The 11,325-nt window shown below is 42.7% G+C and overlaps 1 protein-coding gene across 3 annotated transcripts in view; it reads right to left on the reverse strand.

Annotated features, from left to right (window-relative positions):
• LOC100928587 (motile sperm domain-containing protein 1) overlaps nucleotides 1–10,028 on the reverse strand; it is a 34,764-nt gene extending 24,736 nt beyond the window's left edge. For 2 of the 3 annotated variants that reach the window (XM_031945186.1, XM_031945185.1), the window contains exon 1: nucleotides 9,850–10,028. The gene's annotated coding sequence lies outside the window, so the exon portion shown is untranslated. The remainder of the gene's footprint in view (nucleotides 1–9,849) is intronic. The other variant, XM_031945187.1, reaches the window with a different exon arrangement.
• Between the last annotated feature and the right edge of the window lie 1,297 nt (nucleotides 10,029–11,325).

The raw sequence follows: 11,325 nt of genomic DNA on the forward strand, positions 1-11,325 counted from the left end.
ATACTGTTATTTTTATGCTTTAAAAGAGCAACCACAGTTGCCAACAGCTGCTCCTCAATGACATTAAGAGTTTAAAGGGATAGAGAGGATCAAAGAAGATAAAACCATTTTAATTATATAAAATTTTAAAAGTTTTTGCATACACAAAACCAATGCAGTTAGAATTAGAAAGGAAATGGAAAAAACATTTGCAATGAGTTTCTCTGACTGAAGGCCTCATATCAATGGTATCTAAGAAATTAATTAAAATTTATAAGAACGAGGGCCATTCCCCAATGGAAAAAAATGGTGAAGGGATATGAACGGGCAGTTATCAAAAGAAGAAATCAAAGATGGCAACAACCACATGAAAAATTGCTCCACATCACTGACAGAAATGAACATTTACAACTAATTCTGAGGTTCCACCTCACATCCATCAGATCAGCAAAGATGGCAAAAAAAAAAATTTTTTTTTAATTTTTGGAGGAGCTAGGCCAGGGGTCCTCAAACTTTTTAAATAGGGGGCCAGTTCACTGTCCCTCCGAATGTTGGAGGGCCGGACTATAGTAAAAACAAAAACTTTGTTTTGTGGGCCTTTAAATAAAGAAACTTCATAGCCCTGGGTGAGGGGGATAATCATCCTCAGCTGCCACATCTGGCCCGCGGGCCATAGTTTGAGGACCCCTGGGCTAGAGTGAAACCAGGAACACAAATGCTTTGTTGGTAGAGCTGTGAATTGGTCCAATCAATCGAGAAAGAAACTTGTAATTATGCCCCAAAAGGCACTAAACTATGTATACTCAGCTATACTACTACTTGGCCCAAATCCCCAAAAGATCAAAAAAAAAAAAAAAATGAAAAGAACTCATATATACAAAACTATTCATAGCAGCTTTTTATAATGATAAGTAGAAACTAAGGGGGAGGCTATCATTCAGAGAATGACTGAACAAATTATGTTATATAAAGGTGATAGAATATTTTTCTTCAAGAAAAATGATGAAAGGTACAGTTTCAGAGAAAGCTGGGAAGACTTGTATTAATTGTTACAGAATGAAATGAGAACCAGGAGAACAATTTATATAATAATAGGAATATTTAAAATTTAATTTTAATTTTTCAATTAACAAAAATGTCTTTTCTCTCTCTCTCTCACATCCATCTCTCCGGAAACAAAAGAAAGCAAAAAACAAAACCCTTGTAAATAAATATGTACAGGCAGGCAAAATAAATTTCCACATTGACCAAGTTAAAAAAATTTATGTCTCATTCTATATCCTGGGTCTACCACCTCTATCAGGAGGTGGGAAACATGGTTCATCACGAGTCCCTTGGAATTTTCATTTCTCATTGAGTTGATCAGAGCTCTGAAGGTTTTCTAAATAATAAGAACATTGTAAAGTAAATGAACTTTAAAAAACCTTTTTGGTTTTCAGTCTTTTTTTCCCAATGGGAATGACTTAGAAACTTACTAGGTGTGTAACCCTAAGCAAGCCATTTAACTTCTGCTGCCTCAATTTCCTCAGCTATAAAATGGGATCATAATATTGCCCACCTCCCAGGGTTGTTTTGAGAATTAAATGAGATTATTATTTGCAAAGCATTTAAACATAGGATGTGGCACATAGTAGATACTTTTAATGGAGTTGCCAAAAACAAAAGAAGGAGGCTCATTGAAGCACTTTTCTAAAACACATAGAAGAAACTTCTGGCCAAGATGGCTGCCTGATCACATACCTACTTGAGGAAAAGAAAACCAAACAAGAAAAATTAAAATCACACCAGAATGAAATGCAGTGAGCAACTACAGTGACTTCTACTTCAAAACTGGGGGGGGGGGGGGGGAAATGGAAGCCAGAAGCCTACAGGCAATGGGAAAGGAGGCTGCCAGCAAAACCAGAACCAGTACAAACTAACCGCCAAAAGTTCAGATACTTTTTTTACCCTGAAAAGCTGTGTTCCCTTCAAGTCAGCAGGAGGGGAGAGGCCCCAGGAGAAAGCCCCAAAGGAGTCAATGGCACACAGCAAGTCACCTAAAGCAGCAGCACCCCAAAAAAGGCACAGCTGTGCTCAGACTGGAATACTCCAAGGCTAACACCCTGTTTTGAAATATCATACATGGCCCTGAAGACCTACACCCTAAAGAGCAAATATTCAAATAGTTCAACCCTGGGAGGTAGAGATAAGTGCAAGAATCAAATGACCTGAAGCGAGATCAAGGAGGACTGAGGAAGGAGTTGGAACTTGCTATTTCTCATATTTCAAGTGCATGAGAACACAGAAGGAGTGAACCTCATTTTTATGTGAAATGACTACAAGAGGGTTGAACACACAGACCCTCTGGGGAAGAAATTCAGAAAACGTAGCAAGAAAACAGTTGGTGATAGGAAAGCTGGGCTTGAGGAAAGATAATATGGGAGAAGGAACAGACATGCAAAACAAACTTTGTCATCTTGAAAGGGTATTTAAAAGGGAGGGAGAGGTAAAGAAAAGCAAAGAATTGTAATCTAAGGGAGTACCCAAAGTGCGGTACATGAATGCAGCGGCACATTGGATAGAGTTCTGGGTCTGGAAAAAAGAACCGAGATCAAATCCAGTCTCAGAAACTTACTAGGTGTGTAACCAGAGGCAAGACATTTAACTTTTGTCTGCCTCAGTTTCACTGCAAAATGGGATCATAATAGTGCCTACTCTACTCTACTCCCTCCAAGGGTTGTTGTGAGAATTAAATGAGATGAAATATTTGCGAAGCATTTAATGTAGCACCTGGGCACGTAGTAGGTTACTTAGTAACTGCTTATTTTCTTCCTGTTGTATTATAAGAAATGAATCCTGGCAAATAGATACTGATACAGTGAAGATAACAGAAAAGTACTTAGGACTGTTTACTATGACAACAATATTATAAAGAAAAGTAACTTTGTTCAAACTTAAGTCTTTCCAAGTTTGACTTAAGTTTGAACAGAGTAACAACCAACTGATCTTCTGATGATACAAGTTACCCACCTCCTGACACAGAAGACACAGAGGTACAGAAAGAGAAAGCTATTTCTGGACAGGGCCACTGAGTGAGATTGTTTTGTTTGACTACACTCCTTCATTATAGGAGTTCCCCCCACCCTTTTTAATTAGGGATGGGGTTGGCAACAGTGATACCAAAAAAGAAACATTTTTTATAAAATGTACAGAGAAAACAAAGGAAGTTCATAAGTGCAGAACAAATTTGAAAGTAATGTATAAAATTTATCACAATTTTCAAAAAATAAGCAATATAAAAGGAAGAGTCAGAGTTTTGAATTTTCTTTATTTGTGTTCTGCTATGTACATGGAAATAGGATTTTTTATAATTAAGGTTAGCAGAGAAAAAGAAAAAAAAATGTCCAGAAGAGAACAGAAGGAAACAGTTAAGCAGGACCTGGTTGAAAGATATGTGCTGAATTTATTTTGTACTTAAAAGGAAAAGCAAGCACTAAGAGAGATTATGTTAAAAGCAAACAAACAGAAGGCTGCCTCCCCAAATCCTACCCACTATTTAAGACCCAGCTTAAGATCTGTCTAGGAAGAAGCCTTCTCATAACAACTCTGGTCCACACTAATCTCTCCTTCCTAAATACTTCTGTTGACTAGATCCTACAATTGAGCACTTAACTGCCCTCATTGTTTCATGTATCTTGATTTTGTCTTCGCAATTCAATTTTCTCCATAGTCATTTGTGTCTGGGTCTTTAATGTTAGTACCTTTCTTGAGATTATTTTCAATTTATTCTGTATATAGCTTGTCTGTACATAGTTGTTTGAATGTTGTCTTCTCCATTAGATGGTGAGCTACTTAAGAGCAACGGGTGATTTTCTTTCTTTGTGGGTTTTGGTTTGTTTGCTTTTTGCTTTTTAATTTTCTTTGTATCTCCCAGGTTCAGCACAGTAATCGCTACATATTAGGCATTTAATAAATACTTGTTGACTTGTGTCAACAAGGACTTTTCTCCTCTGTAAACTCTATTAGAAGAGGAACAATGTGTTACCTAAATCTGTATCCCACTTATCCTTCCTAGAAAGCTATTTTTCTTAATAAACTTAATAAACATTTCTGCATTTATTTTATAAGGTTCTCCAGGACAGGAAATTTGTCACATTTTCTCTGTAGCCTCAATAGCACCTACTACAGCTAAAAGCACATAGTAGGTATTTGATAAATGGTTGTTGATTAACTGAGAAGTTTCATAACTAGTTTAATCACTATGAAATATTTCCCTTGTATCTGCTGGGACCCTTAGTTTACCTCAAAGAAATAGGGAAACTAATATGTTGCAGCTTCTATTGTTTATGGTAAGGGGTGTTAAGGATCCTGCCTAAGTGAAGGGGGCAGGTCAATTCTCCCAGAGCCTCCACAGCTGTGAATCATAAACTTGAAGGAGTTGCAAAGCAGCCTTCACAGATGTTCCTTGTGGATTGGGAAGGAAATAAATTGGAGGGAAGAGGAGAGAGGTTAGATAACAGAATTGCTTTTCAGTCTCCTTGTATCATCACCCTCATTCTCTCACATGAAGGGACCCATTCTACAGGTCTGAGTTAGACCTCCAATAGCCACTGGCAGGTGGCTCCCGTATCACAACAAAGGGGAGGTAAGAAAGTGGCAAAGGATAGTCTTGCCTCCCTCTTTTGGCTCCTTTTGTTTACCTAAAGACTATGAGTACCAAGATTAGCTCAAATCTCTGAAGTTCCAAAATACCCTCAACCTTCCTAGGAGATAGAGACTGGCACTGAAGCAACTCCCTTCGTCTTCTTTCCCTAAATGAAATTTTGAAAAGAAATTTTCAATGTCATTTAACTACAATTGTCTACTACAATGTCATATAACTACATGTCATATACTATGTCATACTCATACATATGTCATATACTATGTCATGTCATAACTACAATGTCATATAACTACAATAACTACATATAACTACAATATAACTACAACAAAACTGGTCAAATGTCTGGCACCAATATAGCAGACTCCCAGAAGCAGAGGGCCTCCAGGAAGCCTAAACAGAGGCAACCCAACCCAGGTTAGGAAAGCAGAGCATGGAAAAGAATAGATGCTGACCAGTATTGGGATGCTGTTGGCCAGGACATTTCCAGCCTGGGCAAGACTGAGGCCCAACACACACACACACACTTTAAAATGCATACTCTAATGGCTATTTTATCCAGGGAGATGTAGCATGATTATTTTTTTTTTTTTTTTGAATGAAAGAATCTTTGGTATTTGTTTTCCTGGCTTTTTAACAGAGGTGGTCCAGGCTAAAAACTTTGAGAATCACAATTAAATAGGCATTTCCATAACCAGAGTATATAAACTACCATCTGCTTCCATCCCCAACTGTTCACTCTGATTATCATGAATAGTTTAAGTACTTTCAAGGCTATCCTGCCCTCATCGAGAGGCAGAAAATCTTTCAATAATATTTAGGGTTTTGTTTTTTGTCTAGGAGTTCCAAAGGCAATATACTCCTCCACTTCTGCTATATTATGAAAAAACCCTTTTCTTCTTTTCAAAATGCAAGCTCCAAAACTTTGAATATCTATTTTTGTAGGAATTACAGGGAATCACAAGAGAAAGGCAGCTTAGTGCAATGAAAAAGAAGGCCGACTTTAAAATCAGAGGTCCTGGATTCAAATCCCAGCCCTGCTACTTCCTACTGTGTGACCTGGGGTTAAGACATTGGCCTCTGGCTGGGGATCAGTTTCTCCTTCTATAAAATGAGGGCTGAGTCAATGGTCTTGGAAGTCTCATACATTTCTAAAGCTATAAGCCTAGGAATTCCTTTGTCTGTTAGAAAGAATAAGATCGTTGGTGTGTGTATAAATGTGTTGTATTGCTTTGGGTACCATCACCATTTGCCCAAGTGATAAATGATGCATACACTAAGTTTGAAAATTGCCCATAACTCTACAGCAGGTAATAACATTTTTATACCACTGAAGAGTACTCGTCATCTATCAGCTACTCAATCCAAGTTAATATTGCCCAATTACATATAGGGAAACCAAATCACATTAAAAATGTAGGAGATGAATAATATATATTTTTCAAAATTTTAAAAAGGATTTACAACACTGTACTTTTTGTTGTTGTTTTGGAAGAAATTGAGGTTAAATGACTTGCCCCAGGTTACACAGCTAGTGTCTGAGGCTGAGTATGTATTCAGATCCTCCTGACTCTAGAGTCAATGTTCTATCCACTGTGGCACCTAGCTTCCCCAAGGCCATACCTTTATTTACTGGTGAGGCAATTGGGATTAAGTGATTTGTCCAGGGTCACATAGCTAGGAAGTGTTAAGCATCTGAAGCAGAATTTGAACTCGGACCTCCTGATTCCAGGGCCGGTGCTCCTGTGCCATCTAGCTTCCCCCTCACACTGCATTCTTAATAACATATGGCTTATTTTTTTTAATTCCCAGCTTTGACTGTAACATTCCAGTTTATATCTGCAACTGTATGAAAAACTTAAAACACAGAGCACCTTTAGGAAGGGGACAAAACAAAACACCTACTGTGTGCTAGGTGCTGTTCTAGATGAGGATGCAAAGACCAAAATGACAGTCCCTCCCCTCAAAGAGCTTACAATTCAAACCTTGTCAGCATGGGCTCTGCCACCAATACAGACAGTAAACTCTCCCCGAATCTGCAGGCAGGCTTTAGGAGTTGCTTTGGCTGAACATCTCCTCACTGTGTGGCCAACCTGTTGAGAAGCCTTCCCGAACTTATCCCGGCTGATCCTCAGATGTCAGACACACAGTCTGTCACCAGGCCTGTGCTTGAAGCCTTTCCAGCTCTGTAGGGGCTCGCCAGAGCCTCACACTACTACAGCCTCAGCAAACCAAGCAGCGCCTCCAGAGGGAGGAGAACTTGAAATGGAAGTGGACCATGTTGCTACTTGAAAGTTTCCAAATCACTGCTCTAAATATCGGGCTCTAAAAACACAATGTAACAATTAAGTTGGAAACTCCAGCTCCATTGAGGACCTACTGGGACACCCACAGGCTCAATTGCGAGAAGCCAGGTTTGAGGCTTGGACCTGATGCTCACTACCTGCGTGAGTTTGGCCAAGTCACTTCCTCTTCTCCAAGACTCAGTTTTCTCAGCAGCAAAATTTAAGAAGCTGGACTGGATCGAGTCTGGAGTTCCTTTCAATTGTGACCATCTTCCTTCTAGATCAGGTTTATAAACTAAGTCCAGCCCAAACGCTTCTAAATCTCATTCATGGATTACAAGCACATCATTATCTGTCAAGTGCTAATATAATCATTTTCCCACTTAATGTAAGACTAAGTTGGATTGAAACACCCAGTACCACCTTGACAAACTCATGTTCTGTTACAATTTCAAGATTTTTACAAATGAGGCATCTTCAAAGTTACCATATAAATGCTCTAAAAAGAAAAATGGTAGAAATAGTTTCAGAAAGAAACAAGATGGTTATATAAGGCTTTGGGTTTGTTATCTAGGATTTGCCCCTAAATCAACTTTACATGGGACGAGGTATGCATACCTAATTCCTGAGGGGTTTAGTCTGCCATTTTCATAAAACGAAGAAGAAAAAAATCGGCACGGGCTCATTTCTGTATCCTAATAAGTTAATAAATAATCCTAAAAGGATTTTAATTGAGCTTGTTTTTCCCTTCCCATTTAAACCAGCTACTGTAACCAGATGAAAACTGCTGGCATGTCTCCATTTGATAGGCAGTTAGATGACGGACAGAATACCAAAATGGCACTGGCCTTCTTGAGTTCAAATCTGACTCGGACACTGACTAGCTGTGGCAAGACACTCATCACCCTGTTTGCCTCCATTTCCTCATCTGTAAAATGAGCTGGAGAAGGAAATGGCAAGTTATTCCAGTATCTTTGCCAAGAAAGCCCCAAAAAGGGGCATGAAGAGTTAAACATAACTGAAAACAACTGAACGATAATTCCATTTGATATAAACTAAAAGAGAATCCCTTAACAGAGAGGCAGCCTGGTGGTTTGAAAACAGCAATAACTCCCTTCACAACTCGATCCAAGTGCTTAAGTCCTCCAGCTGTTCTATCCACCCCACCCTAGAAATATATATTTTTTAATTTTCTTATCTATGTAAGTTATGTTGTTTTAAATTGCCTTTCCTTTCCCACCCCCCTCCTCCCAAGTACAAAATAAGATCCTTGAGGGCAGGCAATGTTTCTTTTGCTTTGTCTTTGTATCCCCAGGGGGTCCCTGATAAATGCCCCCATAGAGTCAGAGATCTGGAGCTGGAAGGGATATCTAGTCCAACTCCATATTTTACAAAGGAAACTATAGTCCGAAGAAGTCAAGTGGCTTGTTCAAAGTCACACCGATAATAGCAGAGGGGAGATTTGAACTCGGGGCCTCTGACTCCGGAGCTGTTCAAATGAAGAGACCTGTGTACTAATACCAATAATAGTTGTATATCATTTAACCCTAGAAAACTTCTGTTTCCTTATATAAAATGGAAATAATATTTATTCCATGTACCTCGAGGAGTTATTGTGGGGGATGAACTTTATAAACCTTCGAAGTTCTAAAGAAATGAGTGGTCACCAGTCCAGGAACAGTTTTCCAGCTCACTGAGAATAGGAACGCCAACTGCTGGATGCTTCTATGAGCATGATAAAATGAACCAAAATCTCCTCCTGGATCAAGGAGTCATTGATTTCTTTCCTTTCACTACTCCCTCCTCTCCCCCCCCCCCCCAAAAAAATATACACACCACACTTAGGCCTGGAGGAAGTGAGGTTTCTCGACTTTTGATGGCTCACTGCCTCCAGAAAAGTAATGACATGGAGTGGAAAGAGTCCTGGAGCTCTGTCATTTGCTACTTGTGTGACTTTGGCCAAGTCATTTAACCTGTCCATTCCTCGGGCTCCTCCTCTCTAAAGTGACCACAGAATTGGGACGAGATGTTCTCTGCCTTAGATCCGTGGCTTCAGGACAAAAGTGCCCAACCACAAGAGTCCAAGGATAGAAGCCCCCTGGCCCTAGTTAGGGCATCCCGGTAAACATGCCCCGGGCCCACTCTTCAATCTAGCGTCCCTACCCCGGTTCCACATGGGCAGATCACGTGAGCTTGTTTACAGCTGTGCACTGCTCAAGGGCCGCCCCGGAGGTCCCGGAAGATGGAGGGAGTCCACATCTTCCCCCTCCACCGCCCTCGTCCGATTATTATTGGGGGCTCATGTATTCTCCACTTCTCTTCTCCGATTCTTCCCTCCCAGCCCAGGCACTGGACTGAAGGATTTCCTCCCCCCCACCCCACCCCACCCCCACGGTCAAGTCCATTAGCGCCAAGGCAGCCACCCATACCAGACTCGGGGGCAATGGGAAGGGAGAGGGGATGACCAGAGGAAACGCCCAGATGGGAGCCGCTGGGGGGCCAGTACCCCTTCCCCTCCTCCTCCAGCCCTCCCTCCCTCCCTCCCCTCGATGCCACGCGAGCCACTGACTGCTCTGGCAGCTGGCCTCCCCGAGCTCCCTCGGACTGCCCGCACGCCGTCGAGGCAGCGCGGTCCCCTTTCCCTAAGCCCAGCCGGGACAGACCAACGGACTACCAGAGCCTACACGGTGGGGGTGGGGCTGGGGGGGAGATCTGCCCAGAGGGAGCGGGGCTTCGCGCTTGCGCGGACGGACCCATATAGCCTGGATAGCGCCAGCCGACGTGGGGGAGAAAGGGGGGGGGGGGTCCTGACGAGGAGGGGGCAGTCGCGTGTGGTAGTTGTTGTGGTCGGACGGACGGGAGAAGGAGAGGGGTAGCTCCAGACCCCACCCCCACCCCCTCCCCGCCAGAGGAAGTGGGCGCCGGGAAGGCGGCGACTCTCACCTCGGACAGCAACGGCTCCTCGGGCTCGGTCCCTCCCCCTCCTTGAGCGACGGCAGCGGCAGAGGCGACAACTGACAGGGCTCCCAGTCCTTTGTCACCCGAGCGGGGGGGGGGGGGCTGCACTGGCTGCTGGGAAAGCGGAGGACTCGGTGGCTCCCTTGCCTTGGGCGGAGCTACTTACTCCCGGAGCAGGCCAAGAGGGGCGGGGGCGGGGGCGGGGCGGGGGCGGGGCTTTGTCTGCCCACCTGGCCTCCGACCTTCCAGCCTACTGCCTACCAGCCACCACCCTTCTGTCACCACTCCCTCCCCCGGACTCCCCCAAAAGAGCTCCGGCCCTTCCCCCGCAGCTGTCCCCCGGTCGAGGCCTCGGAGGCCAAGAGAGCACAGCTGAAGTGCTGTAGGGCCCCTTAATTCAAATCCCTCATCTCTCTGATGAGGAAACTGAGGCCCACAGAGAAGAAGTAGCAAGATCATAGGATCCGACATCTAGAACTGAAAAGAACTTTAGAGATCGTCATTTTAGCCCAACTACATCATTTTACAGATGAGGAAACTGAGGCCCTGAGGGGAAATGACTGGCCCAAGATCACATAGTTAAGTGGAAGAACAAGATTGTAACACAGGTCTTTCTGGTCCTCTGGACGAGCCTGTGGGCTCTTACGTGGTCACGGCCCTCGACCTGGTCCAGTGAGTGTTGTTTTAACAAAAGCTAACTGGTCCATTAGAATTACACTTGTAAGGTCTGCCCTTCCTCTTCAGCTTTAACTTGTTGATGGTATAATCCCATCATGGTGTCCTCTGTGGGAACACCTTAATGGAGAAAATATCCCTTTGTGGAAGACTAATCAAATGAACAAGTACGTATTTAAGTGCCTATTATGTGCTAGTTAAGGCAGCTAGTTCAGTAGATAGAGTTGGGACTGGAGTCACAAAGATCTGAGTTAAACTTTGACTTGTGGTGTGGTCCTGGTCAAGTCCCTTAACCTCTGTTTGCCTAAATCCACCGGAGAAGAAAATGCAAAGCAGTCCAGTATGTTTTTGTCAGGAAAATCCCATGGGCAGTGTGATCCACGGGGTCACAAAGAGTCAGACACGACTGGGTCACGTCTGACCAAAGGCAAAGCAAGATGGTCCCTGCCTTCGAGGAGCTTGCTTTGTTGGGGGTACTATCTACAGACAGTACAGAAACAAATATGAATTCTACACAAAATAAGGGCACTAGCATTGGGAAAATGAAAAGAGGCTTCCTGGAAGAGCCAAGTGCTTAGGGCATAGCCCTTATGTATGTAAAACACCCTGATTCTTAACACTTCTCCCTCAAACCCATTATTTCATTTTTATTTGGTATGTGATTTCTTTTTCCATATTTTCATCCTGCCTTCCTTACATCCTAATGTAAGCTGCCTGAAGGCAGAGACTCCCTCTATATCAGCACTAAGCATAGTATCTGGCATACAGTAAGTGCTTAATAAATAC

This window comes from Sarcophilus harrisii, chromosome X, assembly GCF_902635505.1.
Source record: "Sarcophilus harrisii chromosome X, mSarHar1.11, whole genome shotgun sequence".
Lineage (NCBI taxonomy): Eukaryota > Metazoa > Chordata > Mammalia > Dasyuromorphia > Dasyuridae > Sarcophilus > Sarcophilus harrisii.